General features: G+C 41.1%; 1 long non-coding RNA gene across 20 annotated transcripts in view; it reads right to left on the bottom strand.

Annotated features, from left to right (window-relative positions):
• Window positions 1–10015, bottom strand: part of LOC119322358 — an 11143-nt gene extending 1128 nt beyond the window's left edge. The window contains exons 1-10 of one of the 20 annotated variants that reach the window (XR_005155547.1): window positions 9511–10015; window positions 7973–9390; window positions 5374–7344; window positions 5137–5223; window positions 4961–5067; window positions 4640–4844; window positions 4486–4569; window positions 2432–2517; window positions 2035–2086; window positions 1266–1626 (exon numbers count right to left, since the gene is read on the bottom strand). This is a non-coding gene — a long non-coding RNA (uncharacterized LOC119322358). Of the gene's footprint in view, window positions 1–407; window positions 765–1265; window positions 1627–2034; window positions 2087–2431; window positions 2518–4485; window positions 4845–4960; window positions 5068–5136; window positions 7345–7972; window positions 9391–9510 lie in introns of those variants that run through there. The other 19 variants (XR_005155549.1, XR_005155552.1, XR_005155554.1 and 16 more) reach the window with 19 other exon arrangements.
• Between the last annotated feature and the right edge of the window lie 3605 nt (window positions 10016–13620).

Below are 13620 nucleotides of genomic sequence, written 5' to 3'. Positions count from 1 at the left end.
AAAAGGTTACTTGTCTAACATTTTGTAATTACTGCTGCCCTAACTGAAGTATTACTAGAGTGGCTATTTTTGAGGTATAACATAAAACATAGTGCATAACCATGTTGTAGATCAACAATCAAGCTTACATGTGCTGGAAGATCCACTGACAAGTTCGGAAAGTTTACATTGCATTTAGGGTGTAAATATACAGATGGTGGCACTAGACAAACAATCTACTAGGCATGCATTCGTTGTCACAATGGCATATATGCCTTCCGTGTGTCTCTAAATTAAAATCTAGGTTTACTTTTATAATATTTCGTTTAACTTTATGCACTAACAGAAGTATTACTAGACGCCTGACAGAATAGTCACACTCACACATCACAATTAACCAAACAAAGATGAGGATGTAGAAGTTGTACCAGCTGGAGTGTAGTAGCAGACGTAAGGAAAAAAAATCCTTGACCTTGCCCATCTCGCACACCTTCTTCGTCAGCAATGACTTGAGCTCAACAGTGAAGATGCCATGGTCATCTGAGCTCACAAAAACGGCATTGATGTCTTCGGCAAATCCAATCAAACGTGCTGGGCTCTTGAAAGGCATCAGCTTCCCGAGATGGATGTGGTTCATCTGCGCCCACTTGACATCTCCGTCAGGACCCGTCTCAGCTGACCACAGGTGGAGCACGTCACGACCAAAGGAGGCCAATCCAAGCCCACCGTTCTCCGCCCTCATCACAACTAGATCGGCAGTGCGCCTTGGCGCGAGGGTGCCGGACCTAACGATGTGGTCAAGCAAGTATAATCATGGTTTACCATACGTATTCAAATAGGACAACAAAATAAAAGAAGAAACATTCACTTCTAATAAAAGACATCAAGTCACGTGACCACGAAAGGTAACCACTTCCATTAAGTTCAGTACTAAGTGCACGAACATGAGAGAGCAATGTCCTAATCTGAAACAAAGTTTGCAACACATCCATATATAAGCAAGGCAACTATCCAACATAGGCTAAAGTTATACCAAAAACAACTTCACTACAAAGGTAACATCTCAAAAAGGATGTTAGTAAACACTTACTAGTGATTCAGTACTAAACATCAAGGTTCATCACACAACATTGGCAAATTTCATACCAAAGCATACTTGTTTAACAAATATACAAATATACTCAGAACAACCTGCTCGGAGTGTTAGTGCATTTCATAAAACAATGCTATGAACGGGGACATCCACGATACAACATACATGTTGGTCCTCAACTTTCACTTCGATCTATCTAAGTATACTGGAATTTCAAAGAGCGGTCTTAGGGCGTCGTGCCCTGTCCAGCACCATGGTCTAGTGCTCAGATCCAAACCATAGAGCAGGTTGCAGTGATACATGGTCCAGGTGATGTTGAGTAGAAAAACCACAATATATTACACATGAAAGAACATGCAATTCTTGTACATAAGTTAAACCCTAACAAAGCAATGCCCTAGATCATCTTCACACACCCATGAGACTCCAAGTTGTAGCCTTAAAGATAAGTGTAGACAAACCCTGTCAATAGTAATACATGGGCTGCAAAAGTAGAGAACATTTATTGTATACGAAGCCACACCATTCTGTCATAAAAGTAGGGAGATAGAGCCCTGAAACAAAGATGTGTACAGTTTCCTTTCAATAACAGATGAACTTTGCAATTAACACTCAAAAGGGGATGAAAGCAATGGGAAATTTTCTTCTAAGACTGCTGCAAATCATTATGAATGATGGGCATGTGTCCTGCACACACACATGACACTTATTTTATTATTACCATGCACTACTGCCTACTCCTCTATATATCATTAAGAATAGGTCAATAATTCCTTTGTATGGTTGACACTAAGATAAAGTCACATGTTCAAATTCTATTTAACCTAATAAGGCAGTAATTCAAACAGTCTGTGGAAGCCTTTCCAAAGAAGGCCCCTAAAAGATAATCAGCCAAACTATATGTACTGAATATAAGAACTTATTCCAGAGATATGTTAACAACATATTATGAAAGATTATACCTCCCCAAAGCAAATCAGGGACGACAGATCCATGAATGTCCATCCCCACTTCCTACAATTACACAAAATAAAATTATAAGGTGAGAACATCACTGAATTTTACTCTGAACCATAGGATGCACTTGACAAAGTGAAATATAAAGAAATGGAGTTACTATATGAACCATAGCATGCACTTGAAAAAGCAAAGAATGTGTAATGGAGTTAAACCTATATAATCATACAGTGGTATTTTCCTGAAAATTTAATCATAAAACGAGAGAAAAGGAAAATCAGTGGATAAAAAGGCAATCAGCATGTCGAATCACATCATTATATGAACATGCATAAAGGTCAAACAGGAAGTCTGAGGAAGCCTGAGATGATGGTACCATATACATATTGTATACAAATATACCTTCATCGCCGGTGTATATTGGATCGCCGCTTCGTGCCCCTTTCATGATGTTATTATATATCGGATGCTTAGTTGTTACTGCAGCCCTAGCATGAGTGAAAGCTCGTTAGTATTCTTACTTATACTCATACGACATTATATTTTTAACTGAACTAAGCATCCAACAGTGTGCGAACAACCATGGAGTCAATCAAAGTTACGTTAGAACTAAAACTACACATGTACCAAAAAATCCAACTATCCATGTGAAATCGGAGAGAAGTAACCAACTGTTTTTTGTTATCTTATATTTTTCATGACAAAGCCTGGGTGATTTTGTAATCAGTATAGTAACTGTAACCACGTGCATATCAATGAGCATGATATGTGTCATGCACCATTTTGACAAACAACATGACAGAAAAAAATTCCTTTACATCTACTGTTAACTTGATTCAGTTTCAAATGTAATGCTGGTTCATACAAGTAGAAGTACAGTTAATTAGTTGCATCATTACCATTCGCTTAAACAAAACAAACGAGTGTATTAGAGTTTGAGAATAGCCACGCACCGCCTCATCCCAACATAGGTAATATATGTTACATCTATTGTGAACTTGATTCGGTTTCAAAGGTAATGCTGGTCCATGCAAGTAGAAGTACAGTTAATTAGCTGCATCATCTCATAGTGTCTCAGAGACAAACCGCATTATATATGGCATGTAAGACGGGGAAAGATTAGGTAGTGGAAGATACGTATGTAAATAAATCAGAGGAGACCCTAACTTTAAATCCTAATTGAATGGCAACACACACGCCCACACAGACGTCTTTTCCATGAACAGAAAATGAAAAACAAAATCAGTTATATTACTAAAGAGTGGCAAAGGATAATCATCTACATTTAAGTCTTGCTTATTAGCCAGTTTATGAATCAGCCTCCTATAAGGCTATAAGTACCAATGAGGTAGGAAAATAACAATATCTAACTTTTTTATAAAACCAGAGAAGCAGTGGACCAGCGACTCGAGATGAAGAGGAGCAAACTGAGACTGCAGACATTTATTCAATATGAAATCAATGATACGCTGGATTTAAGGCCACCAAGGAAAACTCAAAATAAACATGAAACAAAGACACAAGGAACCACATATAAATGTCGACTCTGGGGCATGAAACAAACACACAAAATTGGCCAGTCGCATGAGAGGAAATACAAGGACATTTTTCTGTAACAGGCTAACAGCTCCTATTTGGCTCACCTAACTATGGCTGGATTCTTAACAGCAGCACACATTCTTTTTTGGCTTTATCAGTTCATAAGCAGACAAAACATTTTTGACCAAGGCAATGATGGTCTACAAACATTCACTTGGAATAATATCTGATACATGTTAGTAATTTTATTTATATACTGACACCTCGTTAGTATCCATGGTTTGTTAAACTGGCAGTTGCTAGACTAAAACCAAACCATATCATATTTTCTTGGTTTTTTAGGCAGGGTATTGTTCACTCTCTAAGCACCCTAAATAAATGGCATAGGTATATAACATTAACATAAGCTAGTTGACTGCTTGTGAGTTCTGATGCTACCTCCACTAACAAATGTGGTTTATTCAATTCTTGGATCATCTGAGTAAACATATCTGACACCAATATTAAAATATATATATACCCACATTCTATCCTCCTATGAGAATTTTGTTCGCTGTTAATCTCGCATGATTATTTCAGTAAAATTTTGTGGCCACTACTACTCTACCTGGAACAGCTGGTGTGATATATGTAGATGGAGAGAGAGAGAGAGGGAGAAAGAGAGATCAATAGTTTCAGGATAAAATAAAATGCTGAAAAGTAATTGTCCTAAAATTACATCTCATTCCCAAGAATATACTATTTAAATTCAGAGGAAGTAAAATGTATTTTTGCCAAGAAAATAGGGGTATAAAATGTATGTGGTTCATCGCGCTTTGGGCGTGAGCTCGTCGGCCACCAGCTTATCATAAACGGAAACATAATTGGTTTTACGACATTTATCACTCTCTGGTAATTAACCAAAATGAAGCAATTACCTTCATGGTAGCGTTCAATTTAAAGCTTTCCTCCCTCTGCTCCCAGGTCTGACGTCCTCCAAACAGCGGCGGAGAATCTTCGTCCTGTTAATCAATCGTTATATATGACAACTTCTTTCAACAGAACATACAAGGGGTACCAAGGCTCTGCGACCTTCTACACAGGGATATAAACGTGACCAAAACTGAAACACGAGGTGCAGAAGCTCTTTGAAGGAAGTTGTACACATGCTTTCGACCAACCATTTCACCTCGAGGAACCAGATTCAGGGCATGCATGTATAAGCTGCAAACCTCCAACACATGTAACAGATATCTATATTTTCCAAAAGGCGCCTAAATCACCAAAAGATACTATCCTGAAACAATGTAAGAATTAATGAGGCAGGATCTTGTGCGAGATGGCGAAGGTCTTAAAAAGAAACAGATCGATCGGAAAATGAGGAAAATGAGGGTCAATAGTAAATGCATATACCTAGGACAAAGTGTTACTTCGTGCCCTTCTTGCCCAGGAATAGATATGGTTTAGACCTGCCAGATCGCGATTACGAAAAAAGAAACATCGCAATGCGCACAACAGTTCTGCAATTTCAGTAAGAGAGATGAGATTTCAGTAAGAGATGAGACGACAGGTAAAGGAATAATGAATACCTTTTTGCATGCATCGATCTTTTCATCACGCTGTGACAACTTTTCTTTCTCAGCGAGCTCGCCAGTCAAGTGCAGCGCTTCTTCAAGCTAAAGGAGCAAACAAGCAAAGACAGCAGGCACACATAGGCTGAAGAGTTTAGACAATTTAAAACATCCGGGATTTTTCAGATCATCACTGCCAATAATTTCTGAAAACAACCTAACAGGAAGGTGTGCACAAACCAACAAATGGATCACCTTGCTGTTTCTAAATATAAGGTCCCCGCTCTTAACATTCCCACCATGTAATGAATTCCATCAGGATGAGACCAATGCAGACTCGCCTCCAAACATAACAGAAGTTTTGATTAAAAGGACAGCCAAACAACTGGTCTGCAAACGGTGAACTATGCAACAAAAATAGAAACTTGAGAGTTCGAAGTAGCATCTGTATCGAGAGGAGTACAGTAAAACAAAAACAGAAGCGGTTCCAAAACCAGCAACTCAAAGCTTACAAAGTTTTGTATATGTGAAAAGATGATTGCTTTTTAAATACAAGCATGTCTTGCAATCAGCATGGATTTGATAAACCATTTTTGCATTCATACATTTTTCAATTTCAACAGAGGTAACTTAGTGAGACACGATCACCGGGAATAAATTCTAACCAAAGATCAAGCAGCCATATAAAATTTGAGTCTGGACAAAAGATAATACAATTTTCGAGCATATACCCCTTCTAGAGAAGGGGCAAAGACTACACAATATCTGGACATTAACCTTGTCTACCATGTGTAACTCATATAAATTTGCAGCATCCAGATATCTTTGATGTGTCCTTCAAGAATATTAAAGTTGAACTAGGCAAGAATCTTCCTTCCAAGTACTTCCACAAGGAAAATTTCAATAGCAATATTGAAATAGTTCCGGTGTAATATATTTGAAACCTTCAATCAATTTTTTTGCCAATATAACTGAAAGCTTACCAAGAAGAAAAATACCGAAAATCAGCTTAGGTTGTGCAGTCAAATTTACAGCCCAATGATGATTATTTTTGTAAGCAGCACAAAGAACTAAAAGGTACCACTTCCATGCAGCTAAGAATTTCAAATTACATGGCCAAAACATACATGGATTAAACTTCCTTAAAATAATGGTGATGCGAGCCTTCCTAATACTGTAATACTCACCATCTATAACCACATAAGCCAATTAGCACCATCGAGCGACCATTAGTAAGAAACTAAGAATGAAGGGAAATGAAAGTGGTTGAACATGAGGTGTTCTCCTAAAAATTCAAACTCTTAATAAAATAAATATTTACATGATAATACAGGTAAATTTAAAATGTGTACTCTGAAGTAGTCCTATTTTCTGTCATTTTTTATGCACAATAAGGTTCATGATATTTAAATAGTAATACTGGTAAACTTTGCAACATCCAAATCCCTCCACCTCTGGGCTTCATTTACTACAGAGAGAGTTAAGAGGAGGCTCAGTTTTAGACACAACGTCAGTATGAAAGTAGGCAGGAGCCTTAGTGAATAATAGATATGTTTGAAATAAATAGAACAAAGTAGCTTGCTTTACTAACCACAAGTTTTAAGAGTACAAATGTGAAATTCAACCGTTAGAAATTACAGCTCTCCATTCCTCATGCCATCATCATATCACACGCTCTCGCAATCAACCGGGGTAGCAAATAAATAGCAAGAATTAGCTCTCATGTATAAGGGAGAAGCTAGACATTGTAGGTTTATAGCTGTTCTATATGGCACAACCTTGAAATCCAGAGAAGGAAAATATGGCATATACACAACACATCTTTTCTGTTTATCCACTTCGCAACAACGATAATTATCCTGTTTAACTTCCTTTTCCATGATTTTATCATGCAACCATAATTAGTTATTTGCTTAGCAGGGTATATGCAAGAGAAAAAATATATGAAATTTGTAGAAAGAAGCAAAACCACCTTGCATTGAGTCTATCTAATCATCAGAGTCAGAATAGGTGATCACACGGTAGTTTACACGGTACATCACAAGAGTTGGTGGCATCATATATCATCGGGTACTTGCCAGAGTTAAAATAGGTGATCTGTGACGTCCATCACAGGTAATACAAAAGTACTGTAGGAGGATATATTCGAATTTTACCTTCATCGCCACTGATGCATAGCAGATCGCTCCTCGTCGATCCTTTTATAATGTGGTTGCTGCAAGTGCCCTAGGAAGAGCGAAACCATATTAATATTTGTTTTCATGCTTGTTTAGGAATAATTTATCTGTAATCAATCGTCAAAAATAATAATTGTCCGCAATAAATTTGAACAACATATATGGACTGTTATTCTGTGTTTGAAATAACAAATTCTATATGGCATAAAAGATCAGACTCAACTAATATTGTATTATAATCGAAAGTACACATGTATACTGCAATAAGTTTCTCTATGAGACTGGGGTAAAGCAATAAGCTGATTTTCATTATCTATTTTTCAGGAATATATGGTAATCAGTATAGCAGCTATAACCACATCTGTATTTCTGAACATGAACAAAAACATACATGTGTATTCATTTTCTTATATGCGGCGACAACAACAGTGTGGAAGCAAAGGCATCATGGATAAGAGAAAGCGGAAGGGAACCAGGAAGGGTAGGGGAGGGGTGAGAGGAGACTGGAGAGTGCATGCTGCGAGGACAAAGAAAACCTCCATACTCGACCGGATGGAAGCCGAGGGTGCTCTGAACGCCCATGTATTGTGCCTACTTGTCATGACATGTTCGTAGAAGTGCCACAGATCTTGGAAGAGAGCGAGAGAGAAAGGAATGGATGGGAGCTGATAACTTACCGAACACGGTCGAAGATTGATCAACGTCCACAGGACTCGTTCCTCGATCGATTAGAGGTTGCTGTGGCTGGGAGCAGCAGATCGAGGCGTGGCACCATGGAAAGGGGAAAACTGAGCACTCTCACTTTGTATCCTTGCCTGTTGCACTTCTCCCGTAAATGGGTAGAGCCCAGCTAATGTTTTGTGGGCCTGGTAAGAATAGTTTCGACAATTTTGACATTGACAAAGCTTACTGAATTTTGACTTCAGTAGTTACTGGTTTTCAATGTCAATCCGATCTCACTTTGTATCCTTGCCTGTTGCACTTCTCCCGTAAATGGGTAGAGCCCAGCTAAAGTTTTGTGGGCCTGGTAAGAATAGTTTCGACAATTTTGACATTGACAAAGCTTACTGAATTTTGACTTCAGTAGTTACTGGTTTTCATTGACAAATCAGACTTGACAGTAGTAAAGATCCAACTTTCAGAGAGCATATTTACCAAAAATTTCAGACTGGACTGTACTACTACTTCATCAGAGTCAATTAAAAGCCTAGAAGACAAATATATATATTCAAATTCACTCAGCCTTCAGGCATGGGATCCAACAGCAGCCGTTGTACTTCTATAATAAATCAAATTATCTCCTACAAATTTCAACGAAAGCGCATGGGACCTGGAAACATCAGAAAGGACTGGCACTGGCTAGTCAAAGATCAGCAAGTACACATGGATCCATATATCAAACCAATCCAATTCGTCGCTGCCAGTTCACTACCATCGATTGACTAATTTAAGATCAACCAGGAAGCAGCTTATTGCATCAGCCAATTGAATACATAGATCATCTATTACAAGGACATGTGGTGCCTTTTTCTGTTTGGCTGTGACCAATATCAAATTTTCCACTCGACGACGACACAATATCAAACAATGGTCCCATGTTCCAACTACAACCCTGAAAGCAACTTCTCTATACCCTAAGCTGTCTGAACCTACACCTATCCTTTCGTTATCAGCATTATGCTGTTGTTGCCTGGAAAACTTAATGATGCAGGAGTGTACAGAACAATATCAGGCAGCATCACTACCTGATTTATTAGCCACCCCGCTCCAAAGTGATGCACGTCAATTCATGAAAGATGTGATTTATGCTACCTAACTCCCTTGACTGCTCGGAAGTGCTAAATCATACTATGTTCTACAGCTGCAAAGCTTTCCCCATCAATGAAAATAATAAACAGGCCTCTTGATTTCTAATAAAAAAGCGCAACTGAGGTAGAACGTAGAACCAATGTTCCATGTACTCCTAGGTAGTAGATTTCTAATGGGGAAGATGAGGGCGATGAGCAACTGGAGGAGGGAGCCACGCTTGCACGAGTACCATTGACATGTAATGTGGTCTCTTCAACTATGTAGTAAGTCAGTAACTTGAGTTTGCCTGAATCAAAAAGTAATTTAATGAATCAAACAGAGGAAACTGAATATCCAAACCAGTTTCAGTCAATCAGTGGATGTACATATAGATTTGGGGGTAGAGAGGGCCAGGCGGGCAGCTCACCACGTGCTGGAGAGGAGGCAGGGGATGGCCGTCCATGCTCCTCTGGCCGCTCTCCATGGCTGCGGCCCACTCCTGGGAGAGAAGAAGCATACGCGGGGCAGGTGCATGGTGGTGGAGAAGCAGCCCGCGGTGGACCGGCCGCTGATGCGCCGCCGTGGTCACTGGGAGGAAGGAGCGGGCGAGCTGTGCGGGAGAGTGGGCCTGGAGGACAGGGAGGAGGCTCGGGGGAGCGTCGTGGAGCGGAGCAACGCGGCGGCGCGCGACCCAGAGCAGCATGGCCGGTGGCGGCACAGGAAAGTGGGCATGGGTTAGGGTTAGGAGGGAGAGAGAGAGAGATGAGGCAGGAGGAACAGGAGAGGGGGCGGCGCGAGCGCGGGCGGAGCAGACGGGCGCGGCATGGGTCGCCGGCCGGACGAAGGAGATGATGGCGGCGTGTACAGGGAGGCGGGGTTTGGAGGGAGAGTGAGGCGAGGCGGGAGGAACAGGAGGAGGTGGGCGGGGCGAGTGCGAGCGATGGCTAGGTCTTCTATCCACGGGAGCCACCCCTTTTTATACGTCTGTTCGTGAAATGACGAAAGTGCCCTCAAGTGGGCACCGAAATTACGCGTGGTGGCACGAATGAGACGGTAACTATTCATTCCAGCAGTAACTTTTTTTATCCGACGGACGAGGTCGTTCCAGGGGTCGATCCGACGGCCCAGATCCGATCAAGCCACCCGATCCAACGGCCAGGAAGCCCAAATCGCTGAGGAGCCGGAAGGAGAGCTTCTATTCTTATCTCTAGATGGTGCTGCTTCCAAGAAACTTGCCGGGAGGCGGCTTGATCACTGACAGGTCATGTGTACCCAGAACATCGTACCTCAGCAGGGCGCCATAGATGCAGAGGAAGTAGAGCGCGCCCCCAACAAGCACTGCGGGCTGATCCTCATGTAGGTTGTATCCCTTGCCATCGAGATAGATGCCGTCCGGTCCTCTCCTAACACCAGTCTCAGACGAGTAGAAGCAAGCATCCGCCTGCACCAAGTCTATGTACTCCACGCCCGCTGAGGCCATGAGGAACGTCCCATCGCTGCAGGCGCTGTGGTCGCAGCCAGGGCCCGCGGCGCAGAGCACCGCGTGCTCGCTGTAGCACTCGGGCAAATCGTCGGGGATCCGACGCTCGCGGCCAGTGATGGGATCCCAGACGACGAATTCTGAGGATCTGTAGTCGTAGAGGAGGGCGCGGCCGTGGCGGAAATCGAGCACGACGGAGGTGCGGTGGTCGGTGGCGGCGAGCGGACGGAACGCCGTGGTGGGGATGAAGCGAGCGAGGCTGCGATTTACCGGGTTGTGGAGGAAGCCGAGCACGAGGGGCGTCCCGTGGAGGTCGCGGTAGCGGCGGAAGAAGGCGGGCTCGGTGAGGGTGCGGAGCCAGGACTTGCAGACGACGGAGGCGCGCAGGAGGCCCGCGGGGTCGTCTGGCGGCAGGCGGAGGAGGACCTCGTCCACGGCGTCTGAGATCAGCTACGGTGGCGGCGCCATGGAGGGCGGATGCGAGGGTTTTGGGCGGGGATTGGTCGGGGGATTGGGCAATGGGGAGAGCCGAAAAACGAGTGAGGAAGAGGGAGGAGGACGAGTTGTCCCGTGCTGCTGCGCGCTGCCGGGTTCGAACGGGCCCCTTCTACGAGAACTGGAAGGCCCAAATAATGGAACATATCTTTTTATCTTCAAAGAAAATGGAACATTTTATTTCACAAATAAGAACATCCCGTGGACTTAGTATATCTCAAGGAAAAACATATGAAATATTTATATAGATGAAAAAAATATTAATAAAATACATTTTATTTGACAATCATGAATATTTCTTTGTGGACAGTGAGATTAATGTCAAGAAAAAGTTTCCAAAGGTAGAACATTTCTTTCAGTGAAAACAAGTAGAGTGAACCTTTTTATTTGGCACAGTGATGAAATATTTATATATATGATAAAGTTTCTACAGGTAGAACATTTCTTTCAATCAAAACAAGTACAGTGAATCTTTTTATTTTACAAGATGAACATTTTCCATTGATGTCGAAACATATTTTCAAATTATCTATTAAAAATCAAGAAAGCTAAATTACTGCCGACTGTAATTTTGCCAGTACCTCCTTGGTATCTTCCAGTGCCTCTAACCACCACGACTAGATTGAGGTTGTGACTACATTCAGATTTTGTAATTTTTGTACCTGTAAAAAACACGGTGTGATAATAAAGTGTCCTTTTTTCCCCTTTTTTTCACCGAATTTTCCTTCTTTTTCCTACTGTTTTTTCTTCATTTTAATAGTCAAATGGCTCGGCTGCTCTGTTAGTGTTTTTAGGTTGAGGCCTTTTTAACCCCAAATTTCTTGCGTTTAGTAGAAAGAACACTTACAAGAAAACACATGCATAATATTGGGTATAAAAGCTATCAGTTCATCATGATTTTTTGCTACATTTCACCATTGTATCATTCACATGGTACATACACTTTGTTGTACCCCCTTGAACACCACAATAATAATGAGGACAATTTCTCGATGAGCCAGTGAGGCGTACGAACACTATGATAACTTTTGACCCGGGAAAATTGTTGAAGTATACCCTGTAATTTCTGTGTAAGTAGCATTATAATATAGGAACTGCGGACCTGATAACTTACGTACAAATATCACGGTAACTTCGACTGCGACCCCCGGTGGAGGGGGGTGGTTGAAAACATATCCCTATAACTTGTGTCTGAAGAGCATGATAATTTACGCATCACACACCCGATAACTTATGTATTAACACAATGATAACTTTGGCAGGGGTGGGGGCTCTTGTAATACATCCTCGATAATTTCTGTGTGAATAGCATGGTGATTATGCACCGTAGACCTGATAACTTATGTGCAAGATGTCAGATAAATTTTGACTTATGAAAACAAAGTTGAAGAAACATGTTCCTGGTTATTTTTGTGCGAATTACATGGTAATTTATGCACCGCGGACCTGATAACTTACGTACAATCATGATGATAACTTCGACCCGATAACTCATGATTAAATAACATTATGATATATGCACAACTGACTTGATAACTTACTTAGTCTAGGTGTTATAACTTTTGACCCGAGGGGGGGAGGGCTTGTTGAAAAACACCCTTCGGTAACTTGTGTGTGAATAAGATAGTAATACACACACAAGAGGGCTGATAACTTAGTTAACCCAGGCTTGATAACTTTTGACTGAAAGAAGTTGTTGAAACATACCAACATGAGATCTAGTTTTGAAGGTCTCATCGCAACGAATTTTTTATGTGAAAAAGATTTTTGTATCGAAGTGACTGTTTGAGTTACAAAACATCTTTTTCTTTTTGAGTTTCGGTGAGATCCTCCCTGACATTAGCATTTTTCGTTCCCTAGGGCACACGAATGTGCTTGTGTGGAGAATGTAGAAGAAATCATTTTTTATGCCCTGGTAAGTTATGTGTAAACAACATGATAACTTACGCTCAACTGATGTGATAACTTGTGTTGCACATGCGTGGTAATTTTTTATCTGGAAAAAGTCGTTGGAACATGTTCCAACGTGGGATCTAGTTTCGAAGATCTTGTTGTGGCCGATCTTTTATGTGAAAACAATTTTTTGATCAAAGCGACGGTTTGAACTATAAAAGATTTTGAAAATTCGAAATAGGGAGAATTTAGAATGGCAACATAGTTTTGTGATCTAGTGCATATATGCATGTGCACGTGGAAAGAAAGTCGTGATAACTTACGTCGCACATGCCCGGTAACTTTTTATCTGAAAAAAGAAGTCATCGAAACATACCAACATGGGATCTAGTTTCAAAGTTCTCGTCGTGAAGAATCTTTTATGTGAAAACAATTTTTTGATCGGAGCGACGGTTTGAGTTAGAAAACATTTTGAATTTTCAAATTTGATGGAATCTTTACTGATGTCAGCAATTCTGTCTTACATACATGCATGCATTTTTGAGGCATAAGTGTGCAGCGTTTCCTTCTTTCTTTCATCCAAGTAAGCCACATTTAAGAAAAGAAAGAAGGGCTTAGGGTGATTGTTTGATGGAATATAGGACTCGTACGGATCTCTTGCTACTGACC

This window comes from Triticum dicoccoides, chromosome 6B, assembly GCF_002162155.2.
Source record: "Triticum dicoccoides isolate Atlit2015 ecotype Zavitan chromosome 6B, WEW_v2.0, whole genome shotgun sequence".
NCBI lineage: Eukaryota > Viridiplantae > Streptophyta > Magnoliopsida > Poales > Poaceae > Triticum > Triticum dicoccoides.
Note: the sequence above shows the minus strand (reverse complement) of the source record. Positions and strands in the feature narration are given on the sequence as shown.